General features: G+C 41.0%; 1 protein-coding gene across 5 annotated transcripts in view; it reads right to left on the bottom strand.

The window, feature by feature from the left end:
* The window catches only part of sptbn2 (spectrin, beta, non-erythrocytic 2), a 68,871-nt gene that overhangs the window by 48,183 nt on the left and 6,951 nt on the right, over window positions 1-13,737 (bottom strand). Inside the window, exon 1 of one of the 5 annotated variants that reach the window (XM_058626730.1) lies at window positions 2,543-2,686. The exons of 3 other annotated variants lie outside the window; for them this stretch is intronic. The gene's annotated coding sequence lies outside the window, so the exon portion shown is untranslated. Of the gene's footprint in view, window positions 1-2,542; window positions 2,687-13,737 lie in introns of those variants that run through there. One more of the 5 variants, XM_058626728.1, reaches the window with a different exon arrangement.

A 13,737-nucleotide genomic window follows, 5' to 3' on the forward strand; every position in this document is an offset into this window, starting at 1 on the left:
AAACTAACACATCTGACTAAGAAACTGAGGATGAACCTTGTGGAGAAAATCCATTGGGTTATCTTTATGAAGCAGAGTACACAGATGAGGAACTTTACCAGTGAGAAAGAACAGACAGAGAGAGGAGGAGTCCAGCTGGACCTGATGGCCAGCTGTCTTCAGACTAGGGCTGCCACGATTAGTCGACTAGTCACGATTATGTCGACTATTAAAATCGTCAACAACTCATTTAATAGTTGACGCATCGTTTTTTGTTTTTTTAACTTTGTTTTCTCTCTCAAAACTGCTGTGGCACCTTCCACTGCCGCATCTGCCTTTCTGTCCTTGACACACATGCGCAGTAGTGGTAATCTGGGTCAGCCGTGATGTCATCAGAAGTTATACCAGACGGGCTCTCTGGTATTATGGCTACCCGGCGGCAACGGAGCTGTGGGAGCATTTTAAGAAACAAAAGAAAACAGTGTGCAATGCAATATCTGCAAGACAGAACTTGCCTTTCACAGCAGCACAAGTGCGATGCACGAGCACCTGAAAAGGAAGCACGTTGTGGCTGACAACGACGATGAAGAGGGACCGTCGTCTCGGAAGCTAACTGGCTAGTTAGCTGCTAACATTAGCGTAAACAGAGAGTTAACTTACTACTTACTCATATTGATAGCTGTAAACGTTAACATTAGCGATGACGGTTTGATTCATTAGCCTTAGCACACATATTTCATGTGTTTTCTGTAACGTTAGAGCAGTGTAGTAAAGTTGAATACAGTTGTGAGCACTGAGCACAAAATGCACTTTTGTTATATTTGAGTCAGTGAGACCAAAACTTTAATAATTCCTTAGGTGCCTACCTCATTGTAGCTATGTTTGATGCCAAAGAAAAATGAAAGAAAAACCTTAAGTAGGCCTATTTATTTTTGTGTTGTTTAGGCCAGTGCCTTATTCGTTTACTCAGCTGTTTGCACTTTATGCTACAATTGTTTGTTGCTACAAGCATATTTCATTAAAGGTTTAATGAACTATCATCTTAATTGTCTTCATTTTTAGTTAGCATATACCTTAAACACTTCAAGCTGAAAGCTAATGATTGGTATATAAGAGCAGCTGCATGCTGGTGCGATAAACTGTATGTTATACATTCAATTAACGTATGATCCGATTAGTCGACTAATCAAAAAAATAGTCGGTGATTAGTCGACTATCAAAATAATTGTTTGTGGCAGCCCTACTTCAGACTCAGTCTCTTATTATATAATTAATTCCCATGAGTAATCTCTATCTCTGGCTCCTTCCAAGATAGCAAGAAACTTGATTGATGACCAGTTGACTTTTACAGATCATGTTGCTTTGCACTATTCAATATAAAAAAAATCAGACCGTACCTAACACAACAGGCTTCTCAGCTCCTAGTACAGGCCTTAACTACTGCAACACCCTGCTAACAGGCCTCCCGACCTGTGGTGTGAAACGACTACAGATGGTCCAGAACACGGCGGCACGCCTGGTCTTCAATCACCCTAAAAGGGTACATGTCACCCCTCATTGAGCTCCACTGGATACCCCTATCTGCCCGCATCAAATTCAAATCACTGATTCTAGCCTACAAAGTGATTCACGGGTCTGCTCCAACCTACTTTAATGCTCTCCTAAAGGCTTACGTTACCCCTCGACTACTCCGTTCATCAAAGGAATAGAAGAATAGTATACTTCTGTTATAAAACATCCATAATACAAACTAAATATAATATATTCCACCACCAAAAACTATGTTTTTGTTAACCACATCCAGAAATATTAATTACATTAATTCACATAAGTATTCACATAATAGACATATTTGTATTGTTATCTATTTCAGACAATACAGGCTATTGGATACTGACTGGTAACATACATATTTGCAATATGCGCAGCCTTCTCTCCATTGTGTCCCCTTTAACTCCTTGTGTATTGCGTTTCCACTGCTACTTCTTCTTCCATGTGTGTGCCTTGTTGACATTGAATGTGTTGCAGCGTTACTAACACCATGTCCTCTGAGCAAAACACTCTGTTTAAACAGTAGTCAAACAATGCAAAGCATTTTTGCATCAAGGATTTTTTTTATATTCTAATTACTCGAGTCATTTGAGGGATTGTTTCAGCCCCACATAGGTGTGAATATGACTGGTTGCTCGTCCCTGCAATGGACTGGCAACCTGTCCAGGGCATGACCTCCTCACACATGATTTGGGAGACATTTTTACAACACATGCCCTTCCTGATGAAACTCAGCCATTCATACTGGCGCAATGGTACTGTTCTCATTCGAAATGCAAGAGTAACCTAGGGCTTTACCACTCCAAACCATGCCGCACTGTACCAAACTAAACCGCACCATGATGGAAACAAGACTTTAGAGTATCCAATTTATTAACAATGAGGGCGTGCAATGCAGTTTTATGAGTGTGTCAAAAATGTTTGTTCATACATTGGGCTTCAGTTTTTCTGTGTCCAAATGTGCCTTAGTAAAATGACAGGTAGGTATTTGCAAAATGATTAATGTTCTTACCTGTGAAACTGCAATGAATTATAGGTATATTAATTCAAGAAACGACTGTCTGTCTGTGTCCGGATCACTTTGATGTCATGGTAACAGTTAGTCCTTTGATGTGTCGCTGTGCCATGCACGTGATGGTGAGTCAGTTGAAGCTAAAGACAATGCACGCATTCCTTCATTTCACTGTTTTTCTGCAGCAATTTGGTTGAATGGCTTTGATTGAATAAAACATCAAAGTATAGTTTTTAAATTCCTTTGATGCAAAAAGTGACATTGTAGGAAACTCTAGAAAAGGTGTGCAGACCGTATTTTTAAAATTAACGACCACCATTAACAAAACAAGGAAGGCACTGCCCATCACTGCAAAAAAAGGCATGACCTTATGTCATTTAACCCTCCAGTAATTAAAAGAGACGATGATTCCTAGGTAACCATTTTAGAGGGATAGCTCAGATTTTGAACATTAAGTATATGACACAGACCACAGGAGTAGAGTGGATTTATTATTGTTAAATCATTTCAGCTCCAGTTCAGAGATCTTGCCCCGGTTTGGAGCTGGGAAAAGCAGTTCTGGGTAGGGCTGGGTATCAATCAAAACTTTTTGACACTTGTACCAATATGATACCTTCACTTTGATACCGATTCCTGAGCGATACTTTTTTTCGATACCAGTTTTATAATATCAGTTCTAAAAAAGAAAATTACATTGCACATTATGGTACAAATCCTGAGTTTTTATTTTTACACTCAATGCAGTTTTTCATAGAAAAATAAACAAAATATTTTCAGTGCAAAAAGAACAATTGCAAACAAATGACAAGTCATTTTCACTAAGGACCTCACAGAAACTTACAGAGGTTTCTTAGTAGGGGTGCAACGGATCAATAAACTCACGGATCGGAATCGGATAATTTTTCGGATCAGCAAAAAAAAGTCTGTCACAATCTTTTCGCTGAAGTGGGTGCGCGATGGCGCACCGTCGTAACGTGACTCAAGCACTTTCAGCATGTGTTTAAAGCCCTCGTTTTGCACCTTGTTGAGCAGCCTTCATTTTCACTCCTGTCAGTGAAACACCGGGGTGATGTCGCTTCAAATGCGTGGCCATGCTTGATGTGTTTTCACTGTCAAATGGCTTTCTTGTGCCACAGTGCCGACACACCGTCACGGTTTTATCCACTAACTATCATCATTATATTTGACAGGGAAGCCAAAATGCTCCCATACAGGGGATTTAAATGACGCGGGGCATTCAAGCTCCTCTGTTCCTCCGCAGAGGGACCACGCTGTGTGTGGACTGAACATGCGCACAACCTTTTTTTTTTTTCATAAATCAATCCGCGGATCACGTGTGTGCCGAACCGAAGATATTGATCCGAACGGATCACGGATCAATGATGATCCGTTGCACCACTATTTCTTAGCAGTTCTTAAAAAAAATTAACCTGTCTTATCATCACCCTCATTTGTCCCTCACTCATTTATCATTTGACATTAGAACACAAAACAACAATAACATGGTTGTATTATTATTACTCCATAATCTAGGCTGAGAAAACCTAGACGAAACTGGTCAACAATACCCTTACTCACCTCCACCAGCCTCTAACCCTTGGGACCAAACAACAAGGCATATTTCGATACCAGGTACCATCAAAGCATTTCAGTCGGTACCATAAAAGAACCGAAGTTCGGTACCCAGCCCTAGTTCAGGGAGAGCATTTATGACATAACTAACGAGTTTTAAACCACAAACATGCATGCATATGTTATGTTAACAGGTTTGAACAATAAAACCGCTGCCCATCAGTATGTAAGATAACCTTGTTGATAGTACAGCGGCCTCACTGCGTACTACATTAGATTGTGTTGCCCCTCTGAAAAAGAAGGTGGTGAATCAGATGAGACGAGCACCATGGTTTAACTCCAATACTCGTGCTCTTAAACAGGCGTTACGTAGATTAGAAAGAAAATGGCGTTCCAATAACCTAGAGGAATTTTATATAGCCTGGAAAGATGGTTTTGTAGCTTACAAAAAAGCCCTACACAAAGCTAGAGCTGCCTATTATTCTTCTCTAATTGAAGAAAATAAGAATAATCATAGATTTCTTTTCAGCACTGTAGCCAGGCTGACACAGAGCCACAGCTCCACTGAACCATCTATTCCTTTAACACTGAGCAGTGATGACTTTATGAACTTTTTTGTGAATAAAATAACATCAATTAGAATAAATATTGATCATCTCCTCCCTCATATTGGGACTGACTCATCTTTTAGCACAAGAGCTTTAGAAGCACCAGGTGCACATTTAGACAGTTTCTCCCCTATAGATCTCCCTGAATTAACATCATTAGTTTCATCATCTAAGCCATCAACCTGTCAGTTAGATCCTATCCCCACCAAACTGTTTAAAGATGTCTTTCCTTTAATTAACAGCTCTATATTAACTCAAATTAATCTATCCTTATTAACAGGATATGTGCCCCAAACGTTTAAAATAGCAGTTATTAAACCCCTTCTCAAAAAAGCGACCCTTGACCCAGACATTTTAGCTAACTACCGACCTATATCTAATCTTCCCTTTGTTTCTAAAATCTTAGAAAAAGTAGTTGCTAATCAACTATGTGAATATTTGCGCATTAATGGCCTGTTTGAAGATTTTCAGTCAGGTTTTAGATTAAACCATAGCACAGAAACAGCACTAGTTAAAGTTAGTAATGATCTTCTCTTGGCTTCTGATAATGGTCTAGTCTCTTTACTTGTCCTGTTGGATCTTAGTGCTGCATTTGACACCATAGATCATAATATTCTACTGCAGAGACTGGAGCAGACTCTTGGTATCACAGGTGCTGCCCTCTGCTGGTTTAAATCATACTTATCTGATAGATTCCAGTTTGTTCATGTTAATGATAAAGCCTCACTTCAAACTAAAGTTAATTGTGGAGTTCCACAAGGCTCAGTGCTTGGGCCTATACTTTTTACCTTATATATGCTTCCTCTAGGGAACATTATTAGAAAGCACAACATACATTTTCATTGTTATGCAGATGACACACAGCTTTATTTATCAATGAGGCCGGATGAAATAAATCAGGTTGTTCAACTCCAGGAATGTCTCAGAGACATTAAGTCCTGGATGACCTGTAACTTTCTACTTTTAAACTCAGAAAAAACTGAGGTCATTATACTCGGCCCTAAACACCTCAGAGAAAAACTTTCCGATCACATTGTCACTTTAGATGACATCACCCTGGCTTCCAGTTCCACTGTGAGGAACCTTGGAGTTACTTTTGACCAGGAAATGTCATTTGACTCACACATTAAACTAATTTCCAGAACAGCCTTCTTCCACCTGCGGAACATTAAAGGGGACATATTATGCAAAATCAACTTTTTAACCATTTTAATACTGATATTTGGGACTCTGGGGGCCCTACCAGTCGCCAAAGTGTGGAAAAACAATACTCAGTCATGTTTTCGCGGTTCCGCTTAGTGTAAGTATAGGCGATAAAACGCTCGATGTTGAATTCCCTGCGCTTATGACGTCAGCATGCGCATTTCACCGCGAATGTTACCGCCCCACCAGTACGTTTACTTCGCAAGCTCCACCTTAGCTCCACCTTGTCCCTGCCAGAGTGCAGGCGAGGGAGGAAGAGCGGTATTATGTCAACGTGGCGGGACAAGTGTGCTGTTGGTGGCTGCACAGTGGAGCACAGTGTTTTACAGAGGATTTTATATATGAAGCTAATGTGCCGGATAAAGTCAGCAATCGTGTGTTCGCACCACTTCACATCAGACTGCGGCCAGCGGTTGCCGTATTTAGTCAGGGGACGTATTTCACCGACGTACAAACACACAAATTGTTAAGAAAAGATCACATAGAGCTCATAACTGACCATTCTGACACGTCCTAATTAAACATATTTGTTCAGTACGTCCTCCATGACCGGAGCACAGACTCAGTCTGATACAATCACATAAAGCAGCTGTTTATGCAGCTCGCCGCTGACGATCAGCGGTGCTGCACTCTCTGTGCAGCGGTGCTACACTCTCTGTGTCACCGATAGCCTAAACTGCCGCTGGCGATCGCTGATCGGCAGCGGCGCGCTGAATAAACTGTATGTTGCTGTATCAGACCGGAGACTGTCTGATACAGCGGTGGCGCGTTACACGGTGATCGCCAGCTCGCCGGAGCACCGGAGGTGGTCAGCGGTGGTGAGGTCTCCGGAGCACAGTCTCCGGTCTGATACAGCAACATACAGTTTATTCAGCGCGCCGCTGGCGATCAGCGGTGGCGCGTTACACGGTGATCGCCACCGCTGATCGCCAGCTCGCCGGAGCACCGGAGCTGGTCAGCGGTGGTGAGGTCTCCGGAGCACAGTCTCCGGTCTGATACAGCAACATACAGTTTATTCAGCGCGCCGCTGGCGATCAGCGGTGGCGCGTTACACGGTGATCGCCACCGCTGATCGCCAGCTCGCCGGAGCACCGGAGCTGGTCAGCGGTGGTGAGGTCTCCGGTCTGATACAGCAACATACAGTTTATTCAGCGCGCCGCTGGCGATCAGCGGTGGCGATCAGCTGATCGCCAGCGGCAGTTTAGGCTATCGGTGACACAGAGAGTGTAGCACCGCTGCACAGAGAGTGCAGCACCGCTGATCGTCAGCGGCGAGCTGCATAAACAGCTGCTTTATGTGATTGTATCAGACTGAGTCTGTGCTCCGGTCATGGAGGACGTACTGAACAAATATGTTTAATTAGGACGTGTCAGAATGGTCAGTTATGAGCTCTATGTGATCTTTTCTTAACAATGTGTGTGTTTGTACGTCGGTGAAATACGTCCCCTGACTAAATGCGGCGACCGCTGTTTGCAGTATGATGTGAAGTGGTACGAACACACGATCTGATACAGCAACATACAGTTTAACTGTTTAACTGATTTACAGTTGGACAGTGTTCGGCTCGATCCTTATGTAGGACGTCTCTTCCTGTGACGGCACTCTCGCTGACATGTTGATATTGTAAGAGAGCTAGTGGAGGGAGGGGGAGACGAATAGAGCTGTAAAGAGGACAAATCAGAAACCCCCTGGAAGAAGTGGGTGTGTGTTTGCCTGTGTCTCATTTGCATATAAAGGGACCTTGCACGAAAACCGAGCGTTCTGAAAGGGGCGGGTTTAGCAGGGTTATTGAACTACTATGATTCTTCATCCTTATGGTATTTTGACCAAAGCATGTCACTGACATGTTCATTAGGACACCAGGGAACTATTTTAATGGGGGAAATAGGGTATAATATGTCCCCTTTAAGAAAATTAGAAACATTCTGTCTTTACGGGATGCTGAAAAACTAGTTCATGCTTGTGTTACATCTAGATTAGATTACTGTAACTCCTTATTATCAGGATGTTCCAACAAGTCTGTTAGAACCCTTCAGTTAATTCTAAATGCTGCAGCACGAGTTCTGACAGGAATTAGAAAGAGAGACCATATAACTCCAGTGTTAGCTTCTCTACACTGGCTCCCTGTACAGTTTAGAATTAAATTTAAAATCCTCCTCCTCACGTACAAAGCACTTAATGGTCAGGCCCCTTCATACCTGAAAAACTTAGTCTTACCTTATCGCCCTAATAGACCACTTAGGTCACAAAATACAGGCTTACTTGTGGTTCCTAGAGTCTGCAAGAGCAGAATGGGAGGCAGAGCCTTTAGTTACCAGGCCCCTCTCCTATGGAACCAGCTCCCAATGATAGTTCGGGGGGCGGACACTCTCTCTGTATTTAAAGTTAAACTTAAAACTTTCCTTTTTGATAAAGCTTATAGTTAGAGCTGGTTCAGGGAAACCTGGACCAGCTCTTAGTTATGCTGCTATAGAACTAGACTGCTGGGGGATTTTTTATCTGTGGTGCACGCACATTCACTCTCTCACACTCAGGATATGATTTTGACTTTTTATATGTCATTAACCTTGTCTCTTTCTCTCCCTAGTTTGTGTATTTCCTTCCTTCCCTCTCTCTCTCTCTCTCTGTATTCTCATCATGCAGGTTGCGGGACCAAGATCTTTCTTTTGAGTTTTCGAGGCTACCCACATCATCACCATTATTATTGTGCTATAATTAAAAAGTCAATATCATTAATTGTATTAACTTGTAACTTGATACAGTTGTTGTGTATCTGCTCCTGGTCTCTCTCTCTCTCTTCTGTCTCTACCTCATCTCCCTCTTGTCCTTTCTCTCCCCCCTCCCCTTTCTGTCCTCCACCTCTCCTCTGTCCCCGATTTTCCTTTCACCCCAACCGGTCGAGGCAGATGACTGCACATTTCTGAGCCTGGTTCTGCCAGAGATTTCTTCCTGTTAAGAGGGAGTTTTTTCTCTCCACTGATGCCTAGTGCTTGCTCATTGTGTGAACTGTTGGGGTTCTCTGCTCTCTTTGATGTTGTCTATGTACAGTGCCCTGAGATAATGTATGTTATGATTTGGCGCTATACAAATAAAATTGAATTGAATTGAATTAAGATCGCGATCACTTTGGCACTATTTTCTGGCCCATACCCAGTGTTGGAAAGATTACTTTGGAAATGTAGTTGGTTACAATCGCAAGTTACCCTGTTGAAAATGTAATAGTAGTGTAACTATTTCAATTACTTTCTCAAAATAATATAACTAAATACATTTGATTATGTCTTGATTACTTTTCTTAATTTAAAAGTGGATTAAAACCATAGATCATTATTTAGGAATTAACTACATATTTGTTGTTTGATAACAAAACGTAATGATGAAATGTAAATAAATAATAAAAAATGTGTTTGTATTATATGTGTACAGCATGTGGAAACATGATACCATGTTGACCTGATGACCAATGTGCACAATTTAGACAAAAGTGCTTCATATGACAACCCAGATAAGTGATGGCATTAATGTTCTATAAGATGAAACTGTTCAAAAGTCAGTGTTGTTTTATGTGTTTGAAAGTTTAACCATACATTATGAGTCTAACCTGGTCTAACCTTTTCAAAATCTCAGATAAACTAATAGAAAGATTGCACTACAAGGTGGCGCTTATTTGGAAAAACTATATCATGTTTGAGACTAATTGTTAGGCTACATCTTACTTCATTGTACACTGTTCTTGCATCAGAAATGATATGAAACTAAAGCTGACTTATTGAATGACTGATTTTATTGTATGTGAGTGCTTGCAGTTACAGCTATAGGCGAGTAGGCTACGTAGCTTTAGATGTGTCCTCAGGTTCGACGTTTCGACGTCGACAGCACCTTCACTGTGGGCAAACACTCTTTGCGTTGTACTAAAATGTCTGGGCGCTTATCTTCTATCTATGTGAAGTTTTTTTTGTATTTCCAACCCAGGAACGTCTTGTGCGCCTCCTACATTTTTGCTGCTGATTGCCGTCCCGTTAACAAGTCGATTGAGTCTAGCGGCCGAATGGCACATGACCAGAGAGAGCCAATCACAAGTGTCGGCTTTAGAAGGAGAATGTTGATATGAAAAAAACTATTTGATGAATCCGAGCTTTTGCGGTGATGTAACTAAAATCGTAATCATGGAAATTTCCAAAAGCAACTGTAATTTAATTACACATTTTCTCCCAGTAATGTAACAGATTACAATTACATACATTTTGTAATAAATTACGGAACGTCGTTACATGTAATTCGTTACTCCCCAACACTGCCCGTATCACTACGCTGGAAGTCACAAGTCACACAAAGACATCTGACTTTGAAACTGATAAAGATGACGATATCATTTTTAAAATAAAAAAATGTAAATAGTATTAGTACTTCAGCTCATGTATCCAGATACTGCATGTGTCAACTCATTAGTGCACATTTAACCAACCATGTAGCAAAGACAAGAGTAAAAATGGGACACAGAGCAATGCCTCAAGACATCTGACCATCAGGTCATTCCTAACAGCAGAATGACACCAGTTAAGAAAGCAGGGCAGTCACCACTTCTTTCTGTCACACTCTTCCCTTCACCCAGCTGGCCTATTTGTCAATGCACTTATTAAGCAGGGGAGAGAAGAAGAGAAATGGAGACCACAATCAGTCCCCCTGCAGAGAATTAGTCCTGTGCACATTAGCCACACACACACAATAGTATGAATTGGTAATCAAAAGATCCACCGGAAATTCAGCCACTGGAACATTTCAGACTTTTAACACCAAAACAACATGGAACATGAACAGGATGTTGTGATGACGCATGCAAAAACTGCGACCAGCACATGCCTGTCTATTCCCGCTTAGAGTCTGTCCAAGATCAGTTTGGAACACCAATAAAACGGTTCCAACAAGATGTGAATATACGGTGGAACAGCACCTTAAACATTAAATGCTGGAAAGTCTCTTTGAGCATAAGCAAAACTTGGCTGCATACAGCGCAGATTATGAACTCACACGACATTCTCTTCTCGCCCCCTTTGAGCAGTTAACGAAAGAGATCAGCTCATCTGATGCATCTGTGGCAGACGTTATTATCGTTATTACATCCCTTTAGGGCTGTCAATTTTCCTCTATAATCCCAATCGAATTCCATTCCTTGTATTTTTAATACTCAAAAATTCAAAGTAAAATGTTAATACATATTAACTTAATATGTGGTTGTTAAACGTTCTGTCCACTAGGCCATGCATGGGACACTGGCAGCCTGCAGGTGCCTCTCGACGGTGTTAATATAATTAGTGAGTATGTTGCCGAAGCATCTGGCAACGTTTTCGGCACTGTGAGTTGTCTGAGCTTCGATCATTTTGAGAATTATATCTATGTCTATGAAATGTGTAGTGACTGTCACATATGCCTTGGCAACTCTGTTGGTGATGGTCGCATGTGTAAGAACCGTTTACCTTGGCTCAAGCTCTTGGATGAGGTCTTTGAAACAGGACCCCTGTGAGATGTTAAATGGTCTCATTTCTTTGCAAATAAAGCATACCAGTTTGTCTGTAATAGCATTCTGACGAGCAGCTGAAAACCTGCGATGTGGAGGGGGGCAACAAATACTGTAGGTAATTCTTGCCTGTTCTGACTTAAACTTGGCTAGTTTGCCAGGGTGCAGTGTTGGCAGATGTCCCCTAATGTTGCTCGTTGTCATGTGATATTTCATTTAAACATTGCATATTCTGCAGATTACGATATATGTAATTGTAATTTTTCAGTTTGTTGATGGAAAGCCAAAAACTGTCCACACATGGCTTTTTAGATGGTCAGGAGCGGTGATCTCCGTGGGTGTATTATTGCCTTTGTTTCTGACTGAACGTGAGATTGTTGTGATTCATTCAACTTTATCGCTCTGCGAGGGTCATATGTAACCAAAGCATTTTGGTAATCGGCAGAGGAAAGAGGTCTGGGCTTGAGTCGCCACGTGTGTTAAAAAAAACAAATTCACATTCGAACAGTAATTACAGCATTCGATTATTATTGATTTTTTTTTATATTCTAATTATATTCGACTCCTGAAATTCGTTCCAACAGCCCTAATTCTTTTAATTGCAGAACTAAAGTGTCTTCAACACAGAGGTTGAGATGGACCACGGAGTGTAAACAATGAAAAGTGCTCTCTGTCAACGTGTTTTACTAAGATCTACTCGGATCCCCTGCGCTTCATTGCGACTGTACTCAATATATATATTAGGCCTTTAACAATACACCAAAGTCACGATTCGGTTCACATCACCATTTTCGAACCAAGGTTCAATTTATTTATTTGACTGATTTGATTGTCGATGAAAAAAGAAACTTTGAAAACAAAAACTGGACTATTTATTAATCCACATTCTGTAACAAAGTAAATTACATAAATTATTGCAAAAATAATCTCCTCCACACTCTGACGTAACAGACTTTCAGTCTGTGTTGTAAATCAGAAATTAAATAACACAAATTTAAAAACAAAGCAACATTTATCTTTTTCTCAAAAAACAAAACACAAAAAAACCCAACTAAACTCCATTGTGGAGATGATTTAAGCTTTCAAACTTTCTGTCTGTGCCATAAACCACAAATATGTAAACATTGACCAAATAAACCACAAAACCCTCTCACTGGGAGCAGATGTGGCTTGAGCATACTAAGCAAATGTAACAGAGTTAAGAAGTAGTGTGATTACACTTGCCATGAAAAGAGAAAAGTCATCTCACAACAAGGAAACTTATTTGTCCTATGGTAATTAAATGCAACACCCCTGTGGATTAGGGTAGTGCACCCCGGGGGGGTAAGAGCAGTCGGACCTCGCTGTCTCCCTGAGATGTACTGTATGCAATGCCATGAAAAACCCGGTCCAAATTGGCCTGTAACTTCATGCGAAATAAATTTGGCAGAGTAGACTGCAGCGGTAGGCATTCCGTATCGCACTTAAGGGCCTTCCGTACGTACACGGGTTTAGGTGAATATGCGTTCTATTTTTGCAGGAGAGGGGTTCCGTCCACATGGAGAAAGTGTTTTAGTGGACCTGAAACATTATTTTTTGAAAATGCCTCCCAGAGTGGGAAAATCTCAAAATGCCGGCCTCATGTTTCAGTGAATACGATACTTTAGGAAAACGATGATGTCATATTCCCAGCTCTCTCTTGCACTGTCATTCATTGTCTTGTGTTTGGAGATTGTTTGACAGTGTTACCAACTACTGTCAATGAAAAGTAACTAAAGTGAGTCTGAAAACACTAGATATCACTAGAACACATCCGGTCTTTAGAGATTTCACACACAGGGGTTAAAGAAATTTTCACTCGTAAAATAAACAGAGGAGAAAACTAAATCTATTTTTACTTGTATAAACAAACAGATCAGATCACACAGATCAGTGATTGTTCCACACACAGTCTGCTGCACCTAACATCCACAGCTCGTCTGTGACTCTGTTTGTGCGTGGTGTGTATTTAGGTTTATGACAGAAAGTCGCTAGATATATGGCTAGTCACTGTTTTTAAAAATTAAAAAAAACTTCAGAGGGGTCTGTAAGATCGCCACCATAATTCCCGTGTCTGGTGCGTGAACGCAGATTCTTGTTCCAAATCTGAATCAAAACAGCCCAAAGAAGCCATCATACTGTAAAGTTGTCACAAAGACTTGGACAATTTCTTGTTACGTGTGTCTATTTAAGAATACTGTATGTCCGGCATTAAATACGCATGGCCGGAATTTTTAAATATTAACAGTCACATGGCCGTCAAAAATATTTTCTAGTGT

This window comes from Solea solea, chromosome 4 (assembly GCF_958295425.1).
Source record: "Solea solea chromosome 4, fSolSol10.1, whole genome shotgun sequence".
NCBI classification, from domain to species: Eukaryota; Metazoa; Chordata; class Actinopteri; order Pleuronectiformes; family Soleidae; genus Solea; species Solea solea.